The following is a 25390-nucleotide window of genomic DNA, read 5'->3' on the forward strand; positions in this document are numbered from 1 at the left end:
TTCTAAAATATTACCCTTCTGCACCTAATGTACTTACCACCACAACAACTACGTACGTGCCATAAGAAATGCACTGCAATCACCCAATTACATGTCTGGGAAAATTGCTTTCAATGACACGCAGGCTCTGCATTGCAAGCTAGCCTCTGATCACATGAAATCTATTTAACCGCTCAATACCAAATAGACATAGTCACTGTTCAGGGACCAAAGACAAGTTCAAAATATTGTCTTAATAGACAGCTAAATTAATTTTCAATGTAAAGGAATTGTTCAGAGGTGGGAAGTCATCTAATGTGCCGGAATCTGCAACAGTAAGTCTAATGGCTAGCCAGAAAGACCTCACAGTTCAGCATTATGACTCTGTGATGACTACCAGTAAAAAATGTTGGCCAAATGTATCAAGTTTTCCCCATTATAAAACATTGCTTTTGTTGGTGATGCAGCTATGTTTTATATAGCACTCAACACTGCTAAATCAAACAGCCTAAATCAAATTCAGCAGAAACTGCACCACTGATTACAAAGAACAGCAATTAAAGATAAAATGTTTAGCCAGAAGGCAGTACAGCTCTAGAAACACTGGTTTTATCATAGAACTCACAATATTAATGCTTACGTGAATTTTAATCAAAGCATTTAATTCCTGTGCAATCCCAATCACACAAGACATTTTGCACTCTTCCTTTCACAAAAGCCCATGGTTTTCACAAACATGTAGACAGAAGGGAGGTAGCAAAACAATAAATATACCCTCAATGTCAAGTTTGGTCGGAACGTACCAGACAGCAAAACCCTGTCGTGTTTTGCATAGGGACTCTGAAATGAATGAAGGCTTTTTGTTTTGTGATTATACACCCTCACGATGTTCTAAGAACGTCATGCTTAACTACAGGGAGTAGATCTTCAACAGATCAGCTTGCTTACGCACAGAATTGAACTGGACAAATCTTCACTAGAACTCAGCACAATCACAATCAGCACCAACCTCTTTTGAAAATCTGTCCCCAATTATTAGATGCCAAATACTCAGAAACTTGGCTCTGTGCTCTTAAAAATCTAAATCTGTAAACTCAAAACCAGTATTGCAGCCACTGAGTTGTGGGCACACCTGGCAGTATTCCTGTCAGGGGAGGAGCAAAGCAAGAGGCAGCCTGTAGCAAAGTGAATGAACCTTCTTTAAATGACAAAGCTTACTACTACTGTATTCACTGGCACTGTAGGACAGTTTAGGTTTGAGACTGTTTTATTTGCATTTTGGTTTTTCTCCTTATCAGTTTATCACTGATGTTAGCCTAGCACATTGCTAGTGACAGTAGATCTAGAGCCAGAACCGAGCTCACAACTGGCCTGAAAGAAAACCATCAATACTATCAACCATACTCCTGTAATCGAACCAGGTTGAATCTACGAGCTGAATTTAAAAGATACTAGCAGAGAGTACAGTAATATATTCATCCAACTGATAACTTATATGATGAAACACAGCCATTTGATATTTAAGTGCATTAGGATGGTATATACTACACAAGTCACTTCCTCAAATAAATTATTTTGCAAAACAAGATGAAATTATACATTTTGAAGCTTTCATAGCTTTGAAATTTCATATCAAACATAGAATACTAAGGCTGAGGTCCGTGCAACTCTTGGTCCCAAAGGCACAGATAAAAGTTGCTTTGTTACTGGAGTTTCTTTTCTAGTTTCCATTCCACACTCAGGATATTTGAACATAGTAGGACAGTAGTAGCTCCCACCTTTGTGTTCAAATGTAGAACTGAATTGAGAGTTTTGGCCAATTCATACAGCTACTATTTTAAAGTATTCCCATTAGTTCTGTGAACCACCATACAGCAAAAGTAGAAGCACTGGACTTATTTGCATGCTATGATCAGAACTATTAGAAGCCTCCAACCAACTGTGAAAGAAACTCTTGCCTTTACAAGGCATGCTTAACATCTAATGCGTTAGCGTTTCACTTTCTACTGCAAGCATCTGCCCTCAAAATTTAAACATGCTATTTTCTTATCATAATCCTTTTTTTCCCTTCAGTTAAAATACAGACTTTTAAAGAGAGAATGTTAATTCTAGCCTATCTAAACATAGGTGATTCTTATAAGACAACAAAAACATCACTGACTTAATGTAAAACCCTTCTAATACCCTAGCGTATAATTAAGTAATTCATTAGCAAGTAACTTCAAGTGGGTGTAATTTAATGTTTCCTTCCTGCACCCTGAGCAAACACAACACAGAATACTTAATCCATTTGATCCCAACCCCCTAAAATCCACTGACTCAGCAAAATCTCATACAGAGACTTACATGGAGGAACTCCAACCCACCCTCACCCTCCAAGAATCATAAAGGCTTACTTCACTTGTAGGTTCACCCCAGAGAAGAGAAGGAATGGTAGATTACGCTTTGTTGATTTTTCAGCCAATTCTGCAGCACGAAATCCCCCCATAAGACTCAGTTATCTCCTGACCAACCTCCTGGTCAGGGGGGCGGGCTGCTCGTTCATAGGCCGTGCTGCAGACAGGCACACCTGGCCCACTTCTGCCCTCACCGTTCCACCTTGAGGAAAAGCAGCAAGCAGGTGGCACTGATCTCAGCAATGTAGAGGGCAGGGAGCTGCACGTGGGAAAAAACAAGGCCATAGCGTGTTACAGAACTGCTCACTCGAAACAGCATTTAGTTATTTAATAAAGGTACAAAAACATATTGCTAATTATTTAGTAAACCTACTGCCATTTTTTTTTTTCTTTCTGTAAGACTAGCTTGACAAAGTCAGGAAAGAAATGAGAAAATGAAGTTTCGGTTCCCGCTTAAAGGCTCGCCTCTCCTGAGGAGAAGACAGCCGTTCTCCCGCAGGCTCTGAGGAAGCTGCCGCGGAGGTGCGACAGTGAAGATCCCGCTTTCCCGCCACTCGTGCTCTGATTGGCTGCTCAGGGCCGGCGGGAGCGCAGCGAGGAGCGGCTGCGCTGAGGAGAGCACGAGATGGCGGCGGGAGCGACGTGAGGCGGCGCGTTTCCTCTTTCTGTGAGGTGAGTTTGTTGTTGCTACACTGTTTCTTCCTGGGAAAGGCGTTTTAGCTTTGCGAGGTGTTCTAGGGAGAGCGGTTAGGTTTGTCCTGGTGGCGCGAGTGAGATACTGCAGGCCCCCGCCCATCTCCTCAGAAGGGCCACTGTGAGTTCTGGGCCTGCTTGTGTCTGCCTGCCTTTGGCGAAGAGCTCAACATTGCTTTGTGTGTTGAGCTGAAGTGTGAGCCGCTCTTTTTAATGTTGTATTTGTTTGGAGGCATTATTCAATATTGGCTTCTAAAGTAAAATATCAGTGCTTTCTGGAGTGATACTTTATTTCACCTCGTGTTTATCTTTCCAGTACTATGTAGCCTCTTAGGATCTCTTTGGTTTTGAAACTTGGAAAAAAGTGCATCGGTGTTGGTGTTCTAACTGACTGATTAATAAATCCTGTCCCTGTGAAGGTGGAGCTGAGCAGGCAGGCTGTTAGTGCTCTCTTCTTGGTTTCCCAGTGTACAAATAACAGGTATGGAGTGGGTGCATGTGAGCCTGGCAGAACCCCACTGTGTGATGGGAGCACTGCCTGGGAGAGGCAGGAGCCCCTCCTGGGTACAGGTGAGCTGCTGCTACTGTTTGACCCTCTGGTATTTTCCCTACACGTGCCTCGTGGTCCTCCTACAGCGGTGTTCTTATGCTCTCACTTTTGATTCACACTAATGCTGCTTTCCTGCAGAACTGGAATGCCATGAGAAGTTTTGGGGGAAGAAAAACAAAGAAAAAGAAACTTGAGGTGGGGTGAAAAATGGGAATGAAATGAAAGTGTATTATAACTTTGGGTATATCTATAGATAGAAAGTGAGAGCTGCTGTTGTTTGGGTGTGGTTTTGGAGGGGGGGTGGGGAAGAAGTCGATAATGGCCTAATTATTGACCAGCTTGTTTCCACTCTGTGAAAGAGGCCTCCCATTGATATTCTAGTTTTCAGAGTATGTTTTTATTAAAACTTGTGTTACCTGCTTCTTTAAAGTGATTTTAGTTGTAGGTTTATGTAGTCCTTCTTACTGGTGATGACTTCTGCAATGTATTTTTTCCTCTGACCTTTCAACACATTCATTAGCCTTATCAGTTGCATTGGCTTATTTTTATCATTCAGATGTTGATTTTTATGCTCGTTAGTAGTTTGTTTGAATCTGTTTTCTGTGCCTAAAAATCTGGGATGGATAACTTGGTAATTATTTTGGCTTTCTGCATTAATGTGTGATCTATAATGTTTTGGAGCCATCACGTACTGTTATTTAATTAGGTTGCCTAGCCTGCATATTAAAAAAATCTTTCTGCATCTTGGAAAGTAATTTAATTTTCTGAATACCAAAAAGATAATCTTACTCTGTAATAAATTTGATGGGATTTTGAATATTGTATCTGTCTGTGGCATAGCTGTTGCTCTCCTGCAATAGTGGTTAAAATCTCAGCAAAACTTGAAGATTTTGGTAAGAACTGTCTTAAACAGTGGACTGTTCTGTAAGCGTATGGCTTAAATGCCCTTAATATTAAGCAGTACAAACGTGTTTAATGAAAATAGCATGTACCAAAGCTATATCTGCAGTAATGCAGTTTGAAATTCATAAACGCCTTCACAGGGTTCAAAAGAAAGATGTGTTTTTTCCTCTTGTTATCAATAATTGGCAGTGATAATGGGCTGGAAAAGTACTTAGTAGAAAGTGAAGGTCTAATCAGTAGAAATAATTGTTTTTATTTTTTTAGATGCCCGTTCTTGGTACCACCATGCATCTCTGTTTTCTTGAACTGTCACTTCTTATGAAGGTATCAAGTGCTAATAAACTTTATATTTATTTTCATAAGACCTCAGGATGCCTCCATTTATATTGCAAAACTTTAAAATTCCCAAACTTGTTCTCCCCACAACTGCTATTCCCCACACATTTAAATTGCTCTATTTCCAAGGATGTTTATGGGCAGGTACTCGTAAGTGAGCCTCAAGATGCAAGTTTATGTGTACCTGGAATTTACTGAGAGCTGACCTATGGCTGTGAGAAACACTAGGTTTGTTCAAACTGTTTTCTTCTTAGTAGAGAGATTTCAAATCTGGCTTCTTCACGCTTAGTGTTTGGCATGGTTATTTCTAGTGAATAATGAGCTATCTCTTTGCAAATTAATTCTAGATAAATTTATCTATTCAGTGCTTGTGTTGACTGAGCATTTCAGCACTTGCTTTTCAAATCACTTATATTTGTGAACTATTTGCTGCTGTTTCTCAGGTAGCGCTTGACCATTTAATCACTCCTTTGTCTCTTTGCTTCTGTGCTGCTGCTGAACTGCCAAGCTTGGGGCCATATACACTGCCTGTAGTTCAGCACATCATCCACAATTCTGCAGAACTGTTGAAATCACATGATTCCTCTCACTTCACTTACATGTTTGGCAGTAGTTCCTTTATGGGTATAGCTGTTTTTCCTCCCTACTACTGAATGTTCTAGCTCTGGCAGTGTCAGTTCCTTCACCAGCCATCTGTCTCCCTGGCTCAGCTCCCTTTCTCAGAGTAGATGCGAGTCCTACTGAGTACAGCATCAGCTGTTAATTCTTTATTCAAAAGGTTTTAAAACAGCAGCTGCTGCATACATCCTGTATTTCAATTTTCTTTTCAGTGATTATTGCTTTATGGTTGCTTTCTTCAGCCTCCACCCTGCTCCAGGTTATTTGCAGCTTGCTTATCTATCGCATCAATTCTCTTCCTGAAGTCTTACGTTAATTTTCTTCACTCTGACAACGTAGATTGACTCTGAGTTCTGTCTGCAGTGTGCATGTCAGAATGGAAATATGGTCTGGGCTACTTCTGATTGTTGTTTTCCAGTAAGCGCATTCTTTTAAAATGCTGAAAGCAGCATCTAAGTACTGTCAGATGCCAGGTTATAGCTCCTGAAAACAAAGGGTAATGTCATAGTTACTGCCAAGAATTAAGAGAACAATTTTTCTGCAGCAGTGTCTGTTATATATAAGACAGGTTGTCTTGTAGCTCAGAGACTGACATATTGCTAAGCAATCTAGCAGGCTGCTGTTGTTTAATAAAAAGTGTTACTTGCTTATAAGCTCTTCAGGTTTGGATACAAACCTTCCTTATGAAACCCCAAGTATGTAGTCTTCTTACTACAGTAGCTGTTACTTTATGTATACTGTACCTATTCCATAACCTGCCAAGAGCTAAAGTTTATCCAGGTGGTGTCTAGAGCATTATATGCCATTATTTGGCATTAGTGCAGTTTTCAAGGGTAGAAATGAACTGCACAGTAATTTCAGTGAAGATAGACTTATCAGATTTCATTAATGCATGTTGATAAGCCTTTCTTAGACTCTCCATTCCTTTCCTGGATAAATTCAAATATTGTTTATTGCTAATGCCAGTTAGTCAGCCAAGCATCTGTAGCTGGCAGCTGTCCTCCTGAAGAAGGCCTCAGGAGATTAAAACTCCTGAGAAGCTGATTTGCATATTAGATGTTCCTGTTTGTCATTTTCTAAGGGTCTTTTGAACATGTTGGTTGTTCCTCTGATGATAAATAAAAACTGTGTGCTTACAAGAGTAACTAATAATTACTAAGCTGGATTTTATTTCTCCCTGTACTCATGATCTCTAGGGTAAACTTAAATCTGTCATGTAACACCTCTGCTGAGGGGCTATCTATATAAGGGAAGTTTGCTTCCAAACTAAACTGTTGTAGCTAAACCAGCTCTTATACTATTGTGGTGTTAAACTAACACAGGTGTGTTCACAACAGATTAGTCAGTTCTGGAGCAGGGAACTGAAGCTGTTGTACATTATTGCTAATGGGACTTGTGCTGGTTGAATAATTCCAGTAATATAGAAAAGCTGGTGGCCTCACAAAAACCTGTGCAGCTTTGTCTTTCTGGCATTGCCAGGTTGGTCTTGTGCTGTCTTGGAGAAAGTGACAAATAATAAAAGAGGACAACAGCATGGAAAACAGGGTGTAAATTAATTTCTTGTCTGTCATCTTTCAGGCAAGTTAACTTCCTGCCCCCAGGGTATGACTTCCAAATTGGAGGTGGCACAGCTCTTCAGTCTGTAAAAGCAGGCTTCAGAGTGCCATTATAAGAGGATCTCAAGTGTGGCCATGACAGTGTGCTCAAGTATGACTATGAGGCAGAGGAAGTTAGCATGCCCAGTAGATTGTGCTTGTGAGTTGGTAGCAAATAAACTTTGTCTCTCAAGTGAAACTGCAGCTACCACATTCTAAAAAGAGCAAGTAGTCAAAGTGAAGAAAGCTGCAGACAGAAGCTGGTGAACTGTAGGTTATTTTTTTTATTTCTTACTGTTCTCTAGCCTAGGTTCAAACTGAGCATTGTCTTATTAGAATTAAGGTATATTGTTAAATGAAGACCATGCCTATGTCCATCTGCTGAGCTAAAAATTAGTTAACTTGGTACAGAACAACACAGTATTCAACAAAATACGAGTGGAGAGGTATTTTAAGATCAGACAAAATCAACTTGCATGCTAGACTATGGAGATGTTAACTGCTACTTAGTACTGCATAAATTAAAAGGAGTCTTGGTTAATAATATCCTTTGGAGGAAAAAAATAAATGGGCCTGATAAGAATTCAAATTTTGGGCTTTTAGTAATCTCTTACCAAAAAAATGCCTGCCAACAAACCAGTCAATTTGAATCAATATAGGTAAATTAATAAAAACACGAAGAAGTAAGAACTTCTTGGCTTAGATTGATTAAAATATTTTCGTCATGGAAAATCCAGGAGCTCTGGCTTTGGAGTGTTTTTTAATCTAAGTTTTATTAGAATACAATATAAAAACTATCCAATAAATTACTTCTAGTTGCCAACACACAAAGTGCTCTTTTGCAATGTCCTAAAATAATAGGCTCTACAGAATGATGTTTCTATTAATCTTTTTCACACTCAAGCACGGCAGGCTGTTCCAGTTACTTAAAATGGGTTCAATAGGAAGTTAGGTCAGGTAACTTTCACATCTTGATCAAATGAATTCTGTGATGGAACTTCTGTTGTGGCACAGACGTGAAGGCTGTATAGGTGAGTTCTGAAGGCAGAGACCTGGAGCTGGGCCCCGCAGCATTGTCAGAAGTAGCTCTTCAGGGGCAGATTATGGAATCAGAACTGTAATCTCTGTTTGACAGAGTTAATGTACAGTCTTTTCAGGGATGAAGCTGTCTACTGGTTCTTCCATCTGTCAGAATTTTCCTGGCTTCTCTTAGAAATAAATGCATGGTTTTTAAAATGGGACTGCATATAAGAGAGCTTTCTTTGTGGCTGTATTATGGCTCCCCTTTAAAGTGCTGTAGGTATTCAGGAGCTGCTAGCAGGCCACCATTTGAGAGACTGAAGGATGTAATAGAAACAGTTACCTACAGTAACTAAACAAATTAAAAAAAAAAAACAAACAAACTCTATTTTCACTATTTTGGTATGACTCTTGAAACTGGCTTGTGTGAGAGAAAATATGCTTTTCACTGTTTTCCCTACCAGGCCTTCGGGAAAATAATAGGCCTGAGTGGAAGCCTAGATTTTTCTGGATATCTGTGATAGATTTCAGCTTTGTGTTGTGTTAGACTCTTCTGTGGAAAGTGCTTTGAAACTCTGATCTGTCATCTGTATGGCAAAGCAGTACTGATTTCACAAAAGTAACTGACTGTGCTGAGAAGTGAGGAACTAAATAGAATTTCAGAGATGAAGAAAAACAAATGTTTTTCTATTTTACTGTATCCTCGTTTCCCTTAACTTTTTTTATGAGACAGAATTTCTTACCATTCTCAATAGCAGCAACAGACAGTTCTGCTTACTAACATGGGAAGGGTAGAGTAGTCATTGTAGAAAGCTATAATTCCTCAACTGGTAGCTGCTAATTCTTTAGAATTAATAGATTTGTTCCTTGGTTACACTCAACCTTCTTTCCATCCAGTAAGTGCTTTGTGAAGTAAGAAGGCGGTTGCACTGATTGCTGAGGAAATGGGTCAGGCATTGGTACTAGCCGCTTTTTGGCCACTATGGGATTTCATGGATTTCTAGCCCACTTTCCAACACAGCTTTGTGAATATTTGAGTGAGTGATTGAAGTAAAGTGACTACTCATAACACTTAAACCTCTTCTTTGTTAAAAGCAATTAATTCACTTTAAGAGTGAATACCACCCTTGAACCACAGTGTAGATGGTACTGAACAAAGTTACAGATTCCTTCAGCACAGGATTTGATTATCTCTGTCATTCTTTTTTAAGAGTTGGGTTTCTAGGTAACTCTGTAGAATAGAATCAATTATAATGTTTGTAAGCAGTTCTGTAACTGAGAAGCTGAAGTCTGTTTTCTTTAAAAGCCTTAGAGAAACAAATAAAGAATTGATTTAGATGTGTAACCCTTGAGTAGTTCCATCATGGGAACAGTTTAATGTGACTTACTCTAATTCTGCAGATCTGGAAAAATGACATTAAAGCTACCTAGATTGCTCTGAATGCTCCACCAAAACAAATGCTGACATACATCTATTAGTGTATAAAAGCTCTCTGAGTTCAAACTTAAATAATTCTTGTGAACGTTGGGATGGGGCAGGGAAGAACCCTGTCTGCTGCTTATCTTCAGATTCAGTTTGCACTGTAGATATGGGAATATATTGTGTTCTGTAGATACGTGATAGGAAATTCAAGAATCTGTTGATAAAGAACAATTACTAAGGAATGGAAGTTGAGTAGATAGAAATGGTTACGTTAAGAGTGGTTCAAACATTGCAAATGTTTGTTTGTCATATGTGAAAAGCAAAGTTTTTATCTAATATGTCCAAATATAATGTAGACTTTGATGCAATATTTACGTGTAGGATATCTGCTTAATACATGGTTTACTGTGTGAAAAGCATATTATTGCTTGTGTCCTTAAGATATTGTACTGTGTAAATGTGGAAAAGTGCAAATTATAAATGAAGTAATAACTTAAGTATTGTGCACTAAAGTGTAAGAAACTGGAATATGACTTGGAAAATGATGTACATACAAATGTGTACATAGATTCACTGTTTGCATATGGTCTCTACTAGTTACTTTGGCATGCTTATACTGAGTTTTATAGTGCTTCATTTCTACTGTGACACTGAATCTTAGTGGGTGGCTCTTTAACAGTAGTACTGGACAACAGCTGTGAATGGTAGTTCAGATGTATGTTGGTGAGACCTTGTATTTGCTGCCTTTTGCCATTGGGGTTTTATTAATGGCTAGTGAGGTGAAAGACTGATTGTGATCAATCTGGACAAAAATGGCTTCCTGTGGTGAAACAGGATACTCCTTTCAAAGAGGTAGAAGACAACAGGTTGTTCATCTTCCAGTTCTAGAAGAATGTGTATGAGTGCTTTCCAGAAAGTATACTCTAAAGATCATGAAATACTGAGTACTTCCTTGGCCTCCATTAGTGTTTTGTTTCAGTGTATAGAAATGGCTGTAATGAGAAGTTCAGGCAATGAACAAAATGTAGATTTCAAACGCAGGTCATATGTCAATTAAGGAACTTCAGTGGCTAGAGTTCTGATGTATGGTGCTGTTTACCCCATCACTGGTTCAAGCATGAAAATATATTGACACTGGCTGCTAGCTGTTCTCCACTGTTAGATTACAATGAATTTTTTTAATTAAAACAGGAACTTTGCATGTTGTGGTACTTTGGTTGTTGCATCTTGATCAGAAATCTATTTCACTGTTAGCTTGGGGTTTCTGGATCCAGGTGAAATTAGCATTAAAGGAATAGGTAAACTTCTTTCTAAAATAGAAAATAACAGCAGTAAAGAACTTAACTCTTTCTTGGAAGTTTCCTTGGAAGATAAATTTAATGAATCATATTTGGCTTTTTAGATGATCTACTAAGGTCTGACCTGAAAATCTTTGTTTTAAAAAAAGGGCACTTTTATGTCTTTTCATAAGAATAACTTGTATTATTAATGAATGCCTGGGCCAGAAAGTGGGCAAAATATTGTTCTAGTTAGTGCTAATTAAAGGAATTATTATCAAAATATACAGATCAACCATAATATATATGCCCTATAAATGAATTAATGGTAAGAAGAAATGGGAGCAGGGGTCCAGGAATGCAGTGGGATTCATGGCTCTCACTTTGACACTCTTTTATTTGATGACAATGTAAGGCTCTGTTGTGCTTAACACAGCAGCCAGCTGAGGACTTGTGCTGTTGACTGGACTGGAATAAATCTAGTAATAGTGGGTGACTGGTTAGGCTTGAAATGTCTTGCTCTGTGTTACAGCAAGTTAATGGCGTGGCTGAAAACGGACATGGAGTTTGTTGCCTGCTCAGTGAACCATACCATCTCTCCAGAATGACAGCATTGACCATACTTGTCTGTGGTCAGATGGATAATAATTGAAGTGGTAGGGAAGACTTGCATAATTCATGGATTCAGTTGTTATTTGAAAGGCTAAGGATTAATTGTCTTGTTATTGCAACATGGTAATGCTGAGTTAATTGAAAATATTAGAGGGTAAAAATGATTAAATTTTTTTGCTAGCAATTCAAGTTATTTTGGTGCAGGATGTATATGAGTACCATTCCTAAAATCACCTCTCTATGGTGAAATGCAAAGTAAGGCATAAGACCTAACATGCTGGTTAGAGCTCTGCTGCTCTCAAGTGTTGTTTTTTTTACTTTAATTAAATGTTGTTATACTCCATCTGAGTAGTCTTTCATTTTCTGCCATGGATGTAATGTGCTGCTGTGATTCAATCAAGAAAGATTTTGGATTCCTGCACGGATGTGTTGGAGTTCAGTGTTGGAGAGTGAGACATTGATGTCTCTGCATAGCATATGCAGTGGTGGCACAGTGAGAAGCCATAGTCCATCTTCATTCTGGACTACACAGGATCTTTAGTCCTTGCAATTTAACTCCATATTTACACTGGTCTGTTTTGATATATCTTCTTATCTTGAGTCCTGCATTACCACTTGTCCCTTACATCTTTTCTTCTCCTTAATTTTGTCCTTAATTTCTGGCTCTCCCAAGTGTCATCCAAGCACCAAGCAGCTTTCCTCTTCCTTCCTACATAGAATTAGTTCTCCTCAAACACTTGATTTTTCTCCCACTCCTCCATGATGCTTTCTTTTATTTGAAGAAGCATTAAAGTAGGCCTTTGTCCTATCAGCAGTTGAAAACCAACAAATCAAGTAAAACTCGGTTCTAAAATGCAAAGTTTAGAAGCAAAGCTCATCTTAACAAGTATGAAGAAAACATAAGCATGCTTGTAATAAAATATTAGTAGCAAGATATTCCTTTTTCCAAGGGTAGAGGAACGGAAATCAAATGTTTAGAAATAATTGAGGAACAGATGGAATCCTGCAATGATATCTCTTCTCCCCGAGTCAGTTTATAAATACACTCAAAGCTTGTATAGTTCCAAGTGACAGATACGGCTTGTCACTTTGGAGGTTATTTTTGCTATTGTTAATAACAAAATAGATTATGCTTGAGTTACAGTAATTGACAGAAGTCAAGTACCACAAAAAAAAATACTTGTCTTACATTTATCTCAGTTCTCAAGAGCTGCCTATGAGTAAACTATGAAATGATACAAGAATAATAGAGTATTTTTCAAATCGATACATTCTAACAAACAAAGGACTGATAGGGTTTGGGGTACATGTCATTGTGTAGTAATGATCTGTTTAAAAAAAAACAACATATTTTTGAGGAAGTTTGACAGTGCTCAGCTACTCAGAACAATGTCTAGGGTGTGTTCTCTGAAGCTTACACTGAATTCATTCATAGTTCACCTTATGGTACTGTGGCATTTTTCCTATGCGACAGTGATATAGGTGTAAGCCTTGATGTTCTTCATGTTTAAATTGGAATCTCCTGGCTTATGTTGTCTGACAAACCCATTCTCATTGGTAACGTATTCCTAGACACCCTTTTAGTTCTAGGACAAGTAACTTCTAGTTACTTACAGCGTATGCATTTTGAACGACCTCAAAATTGAACAGAGTTGTAAGACAAGCCTTGTTCTCATTTTGTCATAGAACATTTTCATAGGTCATATGGCACTTAATGAAGTGCAGGATTAAATAGATGCTATGGGAATGTCAACAAAAAGTAGCAAGAATAGTTTCCCAAATTTTTAGAATGCCAGGTTAATGTTTGCCTGCTCTGCATTTGGGATGCTATAATTTATAGGCGGAAAATGGACTGAAGCTGAACTTATGGGTGGAATATTGGTTGTACGTATCTTCTGTTGTAACATCTGAGGTATCTTGGGTCTGTAGAAGACTGTACAACCATGGGAACTCTGGCTATTTCAGAAGCTTCATAGATTGAGGTCCTGTTTCGTAAGGACTATTTAATATGGCTGTATTTGCAGATTTTGTTGAGTTGTATTGTTTAAGGGGAAGTAGTTTGGGGGGGCAAGGGAGGGAAGCTTAACTTCTTGGTAGCCTCAGGAAAGTCTCAAAATGGAGAAGAAACCTGAAGAATGATAGAATTAGGGTTTTTTGTGCAATTCTAGTCCAGTCACATCATCTATGCTGTCTGTAGAACAGCTGGTGAGTGAAGAGTGAAATCTACGAAGTTCTATTTCACCTGAAGGCAGTAGGCCTGCAGCCAGGATGAATAATCATCATACAGACAGGAACAGCAGGCACACTGCCCAGGCATCCATTCGCACTGTGGAGACTAGGGTCAGCTCACACACAAGTGCTTTCTTTGAGTTCTTTAAATATACTTGCTAAGCCTTAGATTTGTAGCACAATAATCAACAGTATGAAATTTCTCAGTCTCCCCCACCTTTGCTGAAATCTTCTATAAACATGAAGTTAGTTACTCCTGCTTTGACTTAAGAGGATGTTTGCTGGTCACTTTATTGAGGTCTGACAGCATTCTGAATGCTATTACAGTAAAAGCTGAGTGACCCTGGCAGTACTTGCATGACTAAGTCAGGAATTGCTGGAGATCTGGTGACTTCCCAATGGATAAATACAAACTTATGTGCAGGCTTTGTCCTCCGTGCTGTCTTTTTCTTACTCTCACCCCAAGTACTAAAAATTAGATTCAGTAGAACATAAAATGTTGTACATGGTGCAATTCATCATGGATATAATTCCCAAACTAGAAGTACCTTTGCACAAATTCTTGTCAGCGTTATATTGTCAGCTCAGATTATAGACTCTTCCTCTGTGCAAGAACTTAACAGTTCACCCATGTTCTAATGCTCATTCTCCCAGATTTTTAAAGTGGCTTTGAACTGCAGTACATAAAAGTACAGCAGTCATGCTTGTAGAGCAGCCGTGATTTTCTTCTGTTTACTTCTGAGTGTTGTGGAGAACTTACTACAAATACTTAGAATCCATAGGTAAATCTTCAAGTTAGTAATTTTTGAAAGTATGCCTCCTGATACTATTACTTGCTATTTGCAACTGACTTGCTTCAAACTTACAGGCCCTTTCTTATAAGAGAAAGCAGTTCAGTAACTGTTCATTGCATGGTGCATTTAAATACCTTTTGAAGAGTGGAGCTGGGAGCATCGTACTGCCAATTTAAGATCATTCATGGGGATACATATAATCTAGTTATACTTAACGGCAAGCATTGCTAGAATGAAAGCAGCAAACTGGCACTATATAGTACGTAATTTTTTTTACCTCTTTCCAGAGTTATATGAAGTTAATGTACTATCTCAACCACAATAAAGGGAACAGAAGAGCATGCTAAATTTTTTTTTTATGGTAACAGAGTACCTTTTGTTCTCTTTTGTATAGGTATGTGTTTCTTTGCTCCCTCATACAGTTAGCAGTAAAGAAACACTCGTTTGCTTTCCATTGACACATGCTGATTTTTAACTTAAACATTTTCATTCCAATTTTGCTTATAGAGATGATGTTAAAAACAAAACTTGAAACATTGCTGTATAATGTGACTGTAGCAACCATTTTTGCTCAAGCCTTTCTGAAAAACGGATTTTTACTTAAGTGTAATAAAATATTTCCATGACTTCAGCAGTCCACTACAAAAGATAAAATAAACATTTCCATGAAGAGCTTGCAACTTAATATTTTCTGCACTGTCCTTAATGCATGATAACTGGACAAGAAAAGTCAGTGGACTCCAAATAAGAAAAATATTTGCTTATTGCCCAAGCTGGCATGTAAGCAAATAACATGTTCTACTTGTGATAGGCTTTAGCATTTGCAATGTTGGGGTAATAGAAGTGTCCTTTTAAAAATATTTTAAGAGTAGATCATTGGCTTAATGAAGCTAGGATAGCTTGCTTTTAATAAGCATAAAGAAGCTTTGTCTTTGTCCTAACTGACCAGGTAAAAATATCCATGTGGCAACAAGCAGAGTCTCAGTTCATGAATTATGGCAATATAGGGGTGTGGTCAGAGCACGCTGTTCAGCCCTTCTGGTATTTCAGTAGCTTCTCAAGGGTTGTTTCAGGCAACAGCAATGAAAATGTCTAGAATGCAATTCTGCTATTAAGCCTCTTTCATTCCTACCCCAAAAGAAAATCTATTTTAAGGTTTAACAGTGCCCTTTAATTTCAAAGCTAACTGCTACTTTGAGGTATGCAGGCTGGGTTAGGATGTGTGTGCTAAGGATAGCACTGCTAAACAGAGCTAGGTCTGTAAAGATCAAAATGGTTGACTTGCCACTCCATAGTAATTGTTCATGGTAGAAAAAATCAATAACATAACTTAAGTCACATAGAGCTGATCGCATGCTCTGAGGCTTCTGTGGTACTGAGGCTAAAAGCCAGAGCTGAGGAGGAGCTGTGTCAGGAAATCATTTCAATTTGGGCAGGGGGGTGAGTAAGGGGGAAGCCTGCCTTGCACAAATTGATTTTTAATCTTACAGTAGTAAGATTACTAAGATTGCTACTGTAATTGTTAACTTAATTCTTAAAAAGCTACTTTTGAGAACCTGATGTTATGCCCTGCTGGTTCAGCATTCTTACTGTAGAGGGGTTTTTTGGATATGCAAGGATTGTGAGATGGTGTCCAATCAGTTCAACTCTTCTTATTATAGTAAAGCACAGAAACTGTTAAACTGCTGCCTAGATAATGCGAAATAAATGCATTCTCTACTGGAAACAAGTTGCATATCCAGATCTTAAAATGATGAATTAAAAAAAAAAAAAAGAGAAGTGTGAAGTTTCTGTGTACATTAGACAATCTTTAATAGCATGACAACTATTGTGAATCTCATCAACTTGCTTTAAAATACCTGCCTTACTGAACCCAGCAATTGCCTGATGGCATTCTTCTGGTCTTAATACATGATATGGCAATGTGGGGAGCGGGGTTGCCTAAATCACATTCTTTCTTGATACAGTGCATTATTACCATACTCCTTACATTTTGGTTATCTCAAGGAAGCTTTTTTTTTTTTTAACTCGTAGTTTAGTTCTCTGATTTCCTGTTGAAATCAGCACAGAACCTATACAAGTTCCTGCTCTGGCTGCATGCATTCTGCTCATTTAAAGTTGCTTTTTATATTCTACACCCAAGGAAAGTGCTGAGTTTCTCTTTTGCCAGCCTCCCCGTTCCCATGCTACTCTGAAATGAAGTAAACCTATATTACCAATACAACCAAAAATATAGCTACATCCTGCTCTGAGATAAAATATGCAGTCTTCTGATAGTTAAGGAATACTCACCAATGCATTGACAACAGAAGCTACTCCACATGCACACAGTTAAGAACACTTGCTGCTTGATTGTGCACATCTAATGTTCTCGCTCCATTCCCTACCTCATCACTCAGCACTAAGAAGAAGCCTGAAGCATTATGCGTAGCAGCACCATGCTTGGCTGCAAATTACTTCATTTAGGATGTAACTTATTTTTTGGTCATATATAGTGGATTTTTTTCCTCCCTTTTCTGACACTTTTTTACAGGACCACTATATATGCTGGTCTGCCTCTGACCTTCTGCTGTGTGCCCCAGCTCCTCAGCGTGGCTAATAATCCATGTAGAAATATGCAGGTAATTATTGCTGTGCAATATCCATACAAGCACTATACAGCTAAGGAGGGTATTCAAGGAAACCATTTTGCAGGCTTGACTGTAGCAATACCTGTATGACAAATGCTGCATTTATTTTTCTTTTCGGTGCTGAGCCACGAGAATACAAGCACGGTGCCAACAGCAGATTAATCGAGTTAGTTCTTTTCTTACATATAGCTAAGCACAGAGATTTGCAGTAAGAAGCCTTTTATCTCTTCTACGTTCCCCACCTCCCGGAAATTAAAACAACGAAACTACTTAAAAAGCGTATGCACTGCACCGCTTTGTTCCTCGCGGTCCCCCTCGCGGTGCACGCTTCTGCCCGCCAGCTCGCCTCCCCACCGGTCTCGACTCGGCAGCGGCCCGCGGGCAGAGGGGCGGGGGGCCGCGGATGCAATGCGGATGGGCGGGGAGGGGGAGCCTTTACCTGCCGCGTTCCCCCGCGGAACCAGGGGCGCCTGGATCTGCCGCATCTGCGCCGGGGCGCGGCGTTCAGAGTGCCCTGAGCGGGCGGTTGAGCGCCGGAGCCATAGCCCGCCGGGGAGCGGTGAGAAGGGAGAGCCGCCGGAGCCTCCGTGAGCCGGGGGGAGACTCAGCACCTGGGCGCTGAACAGCTCCACGGAGCGCCACAGGCGGGGCCGGCGCCGCGCTCCCCGCCCCTGGGCGCGGGAGGGCCGCGCCGCCTCCCCTTTCTCCCCCCCGCCTGGCTACGCGCCTCTGCGGCCGCCCCGCCCAGCGCCGGCCGCAGGCGGGGACCCGACCCACGGGCGGCGGCCGAGCAGAAGGGCGGGAGTGACCGCGCTTCCCAGGCGGCCCCGCGGTGCGAGAGGCGGCCCTGCTCTCGGGGGCTGCGGGGAGTTGTAGTCTTAGCGCGTGCGGAGGGCGGAGGTGCTCGGCTGGGTGACGCCGCGCCGGGAGGGGGCGGTGGCTTTGCGGCTCGGGCGCGGGGAGAGGCGCTGGTGCTGCCGCTTTTGGGCGGGGCGCGGACGGAGCTGCCCTTTGTGCTGCCTCAAAGCGGCGCTCCTCCCGCCCGGCGTTAAGGGGGCCGTGGTCGCCCCTCGCTGATGTGTCGTCTGCGGGCAGTCTGTGTCTCTTGCCTCTTAGAAGGCTTAAGAAAAAAAAATGTGTATGTATCTGTTTAGAAGTCTAAGATCCTAGAATTCTTCTGTGGATTTCCAGGCATGTTTAGGGAAAAATAAGTGATGTTATAATTGTGGTCCCAGAGAAAGTCTTGAAGGCCGTACTCTTTTCCCAGATGCCCTTCCTCTCTCCCACCAAGGTTTATAACTTAGAATATGCGTAAAAGCAACTAAACAAGGTCAGGATGCTGCCCTGTTAATAAAAAGCAAAGCTCTACAAAAATGTTGCAAAAATACTGTAATCCAATTGCATTTGCCTTTCAAAAAGACATCTTTCACACCAGTGTTTATACAGGGTTCTTCAGATGATTACAATACACTTTATGATGCAGGGTGTCATTAGTTACCTTACAAATGAGATGACACTATGTTTTCAAACAGAATTTGTTTAGTTGTGTGTCGAAAGAAGTGGTTACTGAGTATGTTTTTAATTAGAAAACCTAGGGTTTTTGTAATGACTGTGACAGATTCTGTTTCAAAAAAGAAGTGAAAAGCCAAAAAATTGATTCAGAAGTTTGAGTCTCACTTTGACTTCAGTAGTACAGAAGGCTCTGTTTTGCAGCTTTGTGCTTTCTTTTGCCTTCCGGGATTTTGCAGTGCTAGAAGGTGAGAATGTTAAGTGTTGCTTCAGCTTTCTCTTTGTAGAGAGGAACTTAGAATTCTCCAGTTAGGGTTGTGTGCCCTCCCCTGCTGTTGCTACTTTGAAACTGATGCCCAACCATCACTCATGTCTAGGAAATAGCTTTTAGCAATTGTACTGCAAGCTACCAAGTAGGACAACTGAACTAAAGTAAGCAGAATATTCTATTTACTCTGTGTTAGCAAAACCTTCCTTTGGGTCATCTTAATCTCTGTGTTCTACGCTCTAAGCTAGTGATGTAGAGAATGTCCAATATACTGTTTGTTTGTTTCTTTCTTTAAAAAGGTAGATATTGCAATGATTTCCCCTTTCATAAGCTTTTTGGATAGTTCTTAGAACACCGTGTAACAGGCTTCTATGATAGCAGCTGGATCATGCAGCCAGAGTACTGAGCAAGCTCACTTCTACAGCTCTTCTGAAAAGGCCAGAAGCTGGTACAGACTCTGATATTGCAAAGTGATTTTTAGATTCAAAGTAATGTTGATTTGTGTCGTATTGGATTCCTGCTGCATTATATGCAACCGGCACAGTAACTTGATCACAGCATAAGTAAGGTGTGAAACACCTAAATAATTATTCTAATTTTGCTACATTAGAACTGCTAAGTTGCTTCCTAAAGTAACTTAATGCAGATTTTTCACAACTTAAATAAGAATTCTGTATTCTCAGTGCTCTACCTGAAGGTCTCACCTTTACGCATTTGTAGCAAAGTATAGTCGATAAGCTGAAACTGGTATTTACTCTATTAGCAATTTCATTTGACTGAGATGGTAGGTGTGGGAAGTATTTATGGAACTACAAGGCAAATGTTTCCCTTTGAATAATGACTCATGATTATTAAAAGTGAGTTTTGGGTATAATCAAAAATAAATTGTGAAAAAAAGAATTTCTTCCTTTCATCATTTCCTATAACAAATAACCATAGAGCATCCTCAGAGATGGACATGTGGTATGTTGGAGTGAGATGCTATATCTGAGGTAGCAGGGAACTTGAAATGATAGAGAGCCTAGCAGAGATAAACACTGTAGATGAGGAAAACTTTCAGATGTTTATGTAGCTGTAAGGTATTATCGCAAATCACAAGACCAGGAATTAGTACCATTGAGTTTGCTTATATGGGAGATGCCCGCTGCAACTTCCTTCTGATTGTGCTTTATTTCCTTACACCATGACCCTCATGAAGCCACGTTCGTTCTGTTTTTAGCTGAAAGGGCCCTAGTAAAGCAGTAACTGTTTGAAATGGTTGATTTGAAAGACTTGTCCAAAATAATCAAAATAGTTGTGGGAATCTGAATGTATTATTTCAAATAGCAACATATATTGTTTCAAATAGTAACACGGTTCACATCATCTAACAATTAAAGGATTTAGTGTGAACAACTCTGTACATATTGCAGGCAGCTTAACTTAGGTAAGTTGTAACTCAGATCTCTCACCCTTCTTCCTTTCTTTCCTGCCTATAGTCCTGAACTATAACTTTTTGGGCACTGAAATTGAAGAACAAACATGATTTTGCTTCCAAATTCATGTAAAAATTCTTGAGAACTACTGTTAAAACTGGAATTAGGTCTGCCTGTGCTAAGTAAGAAAGAGTTTCAAGTAGGTTTGGACAGAAGTAAATGTAGAATGACCTGAATCAAATAAGAAAAATTCTTAAAGGCCTTGTATAGACAATCATTAGGCATTTGAGTATAGCTGAATAACTAAATTCATGGATCCTGCTGTCTGATAATAGCAGCTGTGGTGTGCTGTTGTCAGCAGCAACCAGCCTGCTTACCCTGCAGACTGTAACACTCATTTTCTTGTACAAGTAAAAAATAGATATGGAGAAAGCCAGAAAGATTAACTTCCTTCCCAGTTTCAATGGAATTTCGGCATTCATTTCAGCAGGAGGAGGAATGAAAAATAAACCTTATGAAGGAGCAGAAGAAAAAGATTACCAATTTCATTTTCTAAAGGTACCTCAATGTGTTGCTTGTTTTCAGTTTGTTGTATTAGTAAGTGTATAATTGTATATTCTGAAGGATCTCTGATCATTCTAAGGGTTGCCCAACTATAGTTCTAATGGTTGTTGTTGCTTTTATTACTTGAAAGAACAGCAGATGTCACAATGCATCCTCACTACCTCAATTTTCTCATTCTCGGTAAATTATAACCATGTGGCGTCATGTTGCCTTGGAAAGAAGTAAACTGAAAAAAATAAAAGGAGCTCTGTCTAGTTGATAACAAAAAAAATGCCAAGTGGAGTAGCTAAAATAAAGGACACAGCCAGATATAATAACAACCTCATTTAATTGAAAGGATATATAAAAAAGTGAAGCGTATTAAGTATTCAGAAGCACAGTAAACCATGAAATAAATGCTTCTTAGAGACGGCCTTAATCTTCCCTTAAGTAGACATTATTTAAATACCTTTTCAGACCTTCCAGTTCACATAGAAAGTACCAAAAGTTGTTCTGAGATGTCCTCCATAACTTTTTTATGGTTCTTCATTTGAAGGTAAATTAATTATCAGTTAGTGATTCCATGGCATATTACTCTGTGTATATAGTTGTGATGGTTTCTTTATTGTTGTTCACAGATAGATATCAAATACACAAAAAATAGAAAATACAGAAAAAATAGGCTGACTTGCAAAAGCAGTTCATTTTACGGAATCAGAGAATGGCCAGGGTTGGAAGGGACCTCAAGGATCATGAGTCTTCAACCCCCCTGCCACAGGCAGGGCTGCCAACCTCCACATTTAATACCAGACCAGGCTGCCCAGGGCCCCATCCAATCTGGCCTTGAACACTTCCAGGGATGGGGCATCCATAACTTCTCTGGGCAGCTGTTCCAGCACCTCACCACTCTCTGTAAAGAATTTCCCCCTGACGTCCAACCTAAATCTCCCCTCCCTCAACTTAAAACCATTTGCCCTTGTCCTGCAGTTATCTACCCTTTCAAAGAGTTGATTATCCTCCGGTTTATAGGCTCCCTTTAGGTACTGAAAGTCTGCAATGAGGTCACCCCACAGCCTTCTTTTCTCCAGGCTGAACAAGCCCAGCTCCCTCCGGGAGGTGCACCAGTCCCTTGATCATCTTTGTGGCTCTCCTCTGGACCCTCTCCAGCAGCTCTCCGTCTTTCTTGTACTGGGGGCTCCAGACCTGGACACAGTACTGCAGATGGGTCTTCACAAGAGGAGAGTAGAGGGGGACAATCACCTTCCTGTCTCTGCTGGCCACCCCTCTTCTTATGGAGCCCAGGGTACCATTTGTCTTCCAAGCCGCAAGGGCACACTGCTGTCTCATGTTAAATTTTTCATCTATTAAGATGCCCAGGTCCTTCACTGCAGGGCTGCTCTCAAGGACCGCTCCTTCCAGTCTGTATGGATGCCTGGGATTCCTCCGGCCCAAGTGCAAAACTGCACTTTGCTGTGTTGAACCTCATCAGGTTCACCCAGGCCCACCTTTCTAGCCTGTCAGGGTCCCTTTGAATGGCATCCCTTCCTTCCACCATGTCAACCACACCAGTCAGCTTGATGTCGTCAGCAAACTTGCTGAGGGTACGCTCAATTCTGTCATCGATGTCATTTGATAAAGATGTTAAAGAGCACAATTTTAGATTATCAGGAGATGTTTTTATGAGGGACCGTTAACAAACAAGGAGCAAAAATTGGAAAATGGTTGTAGATGTGAGAGACTTAACTACATAAGGGATGTGATAGACAGCAGTGCTTAAAGGCCTTATTCAGACAGTCCATCCTTTTTCTGGTAATCCTCAAAGCTTGAGGGAATCCAGGAAGATGGTCAGATTGGCTTCACAAAAGAAGACTTGAGCTGTTGTGCTGCCAGAAATAAAGTGGATCTGTTTGTTATGATAAAGTGTGATATTGTTGGAAATCATGTAAGTGAATTCAAGAAAACAGAAAGTGAAAGAAGCATGGGAAGCATTCTATAGTGAAGACGAAGGCACTGCAGTAGGTATTGGAATTACTGCCTGTATGTTCTGCTTTGTCATTGCCATGGAGGTATATTTTTTGAGTAATAATACTGTGATTTAATTGTATACTTTCATTTATTTTACCCACAGTAGGAAATTAATTTTTCTGTTTAACTTTGTGAGGTTTATATGATGCCCTCATTGTGAAGTCTACATGAAGAATGAAAAGTTGAAGTTAGAAATATTTTTGATAGTAGAGAAAAGCCTGTGCCATGTTTATGATAAGGGAGCTGTCTTGTGTGTAAATAGAATTGATTACCTTAACAGTCCTACTGGGAGTGAGTAAGGGGACTCAGGATGTCTAAAATAAATCTGTTATGATTAGGAGTCAGAGTTGATAATGAAAAGAAAGTTGGAATTACTTTTCTATTCATAGTGTTGCATTGATAAACAGATACTTTGGTAAAGTCCAGAGAAAGCAAATGTACTTAATCTTCTGCTATGAACTTAGTTCTAAGTTTAGTGAAGTAGCATTTCAGTCACAGTTTCTAAAAGGCCCTATAATTAAGTTTAGTGAAATGTATGTGCCAGTTAAATAACAAATCCTTTTAAAAAGTTACATTTAATTCAGTTGCCTAACTATGCAGTCTAAATCACGCTAATAAACCCTGACTTTCAATGTAACTTAGATTTGAATGACAGCAGAGTAGCAGTTGCCATCAAGAACTGGAGGCCTGTAGGGTACCAAAAGGCACTGTTATAGCCTTGCTGCGTTGATTCTGAGTCACTTATTGGACTCTACAGCCCGAGGGCAAATAACCATGGATTAAGACATGAAGTCAACTAGAGCTTGATGGTTGGTATTCTTATTTGGTATTTATGGTTACTTTGAGGCTACCTTGGATTTATGGGGAGAATTTTTTTTTTTAATGGTTGTGGATGAGAATTATTTTTCTTTAGCATGAGAAAAAAATGCAATAATTGTAATCTGAAATCTTTTTTGGTCATGACAGCTTACTTCTATTGTGAGGTAGAAAAAACCCATACTTCTCAGTGTTTCCACCCTAACAAAGCCTTTGTCAGCACCACCAGAAGGTTCATTTTAATCACTTTTGTCCTCTTATCTTCCAAGCTGGTTAATGAAAAAGGAATATATTGTTGAAGTGTTACCTTAATATTGAGTATAGTCAAATAACTTACATTTAGATAAAAGAACATCATTAAAATAACTTTCTTGTACTTTTTTTTCCTCTCACAGTTTATCATATAAAAGCGTAGTTTGAGGACACACAATGCATCGTTTAATTCCTTGGTAGTACTCTATAAAAGACAGCAAAGCAGGAACCAAATATTTATTTTCAGTTTCTGATCTGATGTGCTAATTATTGAAGATGACAAGGTGGTCTTGTTGCTGCTCAGCAAATTGTTCACTGTGTCAGGTTTTAAGCAGAGTTCTTATCCAGACTAGTAGACTGTGCTTCAGATTTCTGTAAGAATGAAGATCATTTTTCATGTCCAGTTGGCCAGGATAAATATTGTGTCCAAAGCTGACTGGATCCACTCATCTGTATTTCTTCTTCACTGTCCATCTCTGGGAATGCAGATGGATTTTTTCATTATTGCATTTAAGCAGTTCAGACCTTCCCTTTATTAAAAAAAAAAAAAAAAAAAGAAGGAAAGAAAGAAAAACCAGAACTGACATATTTCTGGTGTGCTAAACTGTTTCTTACAGCTTAGCTATGAAATCTAGAGATTTTTGTACTTCTAAATGATTATTAGTTTACGATGATTCTTTGACTTGCTTGTTTGTACTTGAGTTTTGGGCTCCCCTCTTAATCAGAAATTAGTAGCAAATAGTAGGTGTAATTAATATTGTAACTTGATTTTTGACAGTTCTCTCCACTCCAAAGTATTGCTAAGTTTTGATGATTACAGCTATTTCAAGGTAACTGATGGACTTTTAGGCGCTCACATTTTAAAGATTGTTGTTCTTTGTAGTTTTTGAATTCACCTGGTGGACAGAAGAAATGCTCATGGCTTGAGAAAATAACACAAAGGCTGAGAAAAACTAATAAAATAAGTTTGGTTGTAAATTTATGAATTTCTCCATGTATTTGGCTTTAAAGTTCTCCAAATCATACTTAAATTTTATTTTTATGGTTAACTTGGTGGTAGGAAAACTTGCATGTACCTACAGATCTGTCTTTCAGTACTTAATATGTACGCTTCAATAACATGGAAATTGAGGTGAGAACATGGAAAATTTGGGTGTAAAAGAAGTTATTTTCTACGAGTTAGTATATTAGCAGGGCAGATACTGTAAGGAAGGAGCTCCTTGGCTTTTTAAGTCTGCTGAGAAATTATTCTGAAATCTTTAAGCTTTATGGATTTGTGAGTTAGGTTGTTTCTTTCAATATTTTGGAGTTTATTTTCAAAAATGTTAAAATAAGCATCAAGAAACACACTTTGCTGCCAGCCATCAGTAAAAAGCTTCTTGTTTTGGAATACATTACCAGCTTCTGTCTGTGAGATGTTTAAAATACTCTTCTGGGTAATCACGTAAATGATGGGTGTTCATTCTGAGATGATTTTCTTAAGTGGTTCAGTAAAATCTCCATTAAA

General features: G+C 39.4%; 2 protein-coding genes and 1 long non-coding RNA gene across 20 annotated transcripts in view; 2 read left to right on the forward strand and 1 right to left on the reverse strand.

Moving 5' to 3' along the window:
- LOC149916117 (uncharacterized) overlaps positions 1–2838 on the forward strand; it is a 109119-nt gene extending 106281 nt beyond the window's left edge. The window contains exon 4 of the long non-coding RNA XR_016470848.1: positions 2776–2838. This is a non-coding gene — a long non-coding RNA (uncharacterized LOC149916117). The remainder of the gene's footprint in view (positions 1–2775) is intronic.
- SMPD3 (sphingomyelin phosphodiesterase 3) overlaps positions 1–17735 on the reverse strand; it is a 112881-nt gene extending 95146 nt beyond the window's left edge. For 2 of the 3 annotated variants that reach the window (XM_090149872.1, XM_090149873.1), the window contains exon 1: positions 2376–2782. The gene's annotated coding sequence lies outside the window, so the exon portion shown is untranslated. Of the gene's footprint in view, positions 1–2375; positions 2783–17494 lie in introns of those variants that run through there. The other variant, XM_031615590.2, reaches the window with a different exon arrangement.
- Positions 2956–25390, forward strand: part of ESRP2 (epithelial splicing regulatory protein 2) — a 188320-nt gene continuing 165885 nt past the window's right edge. For 12 of the 16 annotated variants that reach the window (XM_090149863.1, XM_090149855.1, XM_031614962.2 and 9 more), the window contains exon 1: positions 2958–3047. The gene's annotated coding sequence lies outside the window, so the exon portion shown is untranslated. Of the gene's footprint in view, positions 3048–25390 lie in introns of all 16 variants that reach the window. The other 4 variants (XM_090149864.1, XM_090149869.1, XM_090149870.1 and 1 more) reach the window with 2 other exon arrangements.

Source organism: Phasianus colchicus, chromosome 13 (genome assembly GCF_987193195.1).
Source record: "Phasianus colchicus chromosome 13, bPhaCol1.hap1.1, whole genome shotgun sequence".
NCBI classification, from domain to species: domain Eukaryota; kingdom Metazoa; phylum Chordata; class Aves; order Galliformes; family Phasianidae; genus Phasianus; species Phasianus colchicus.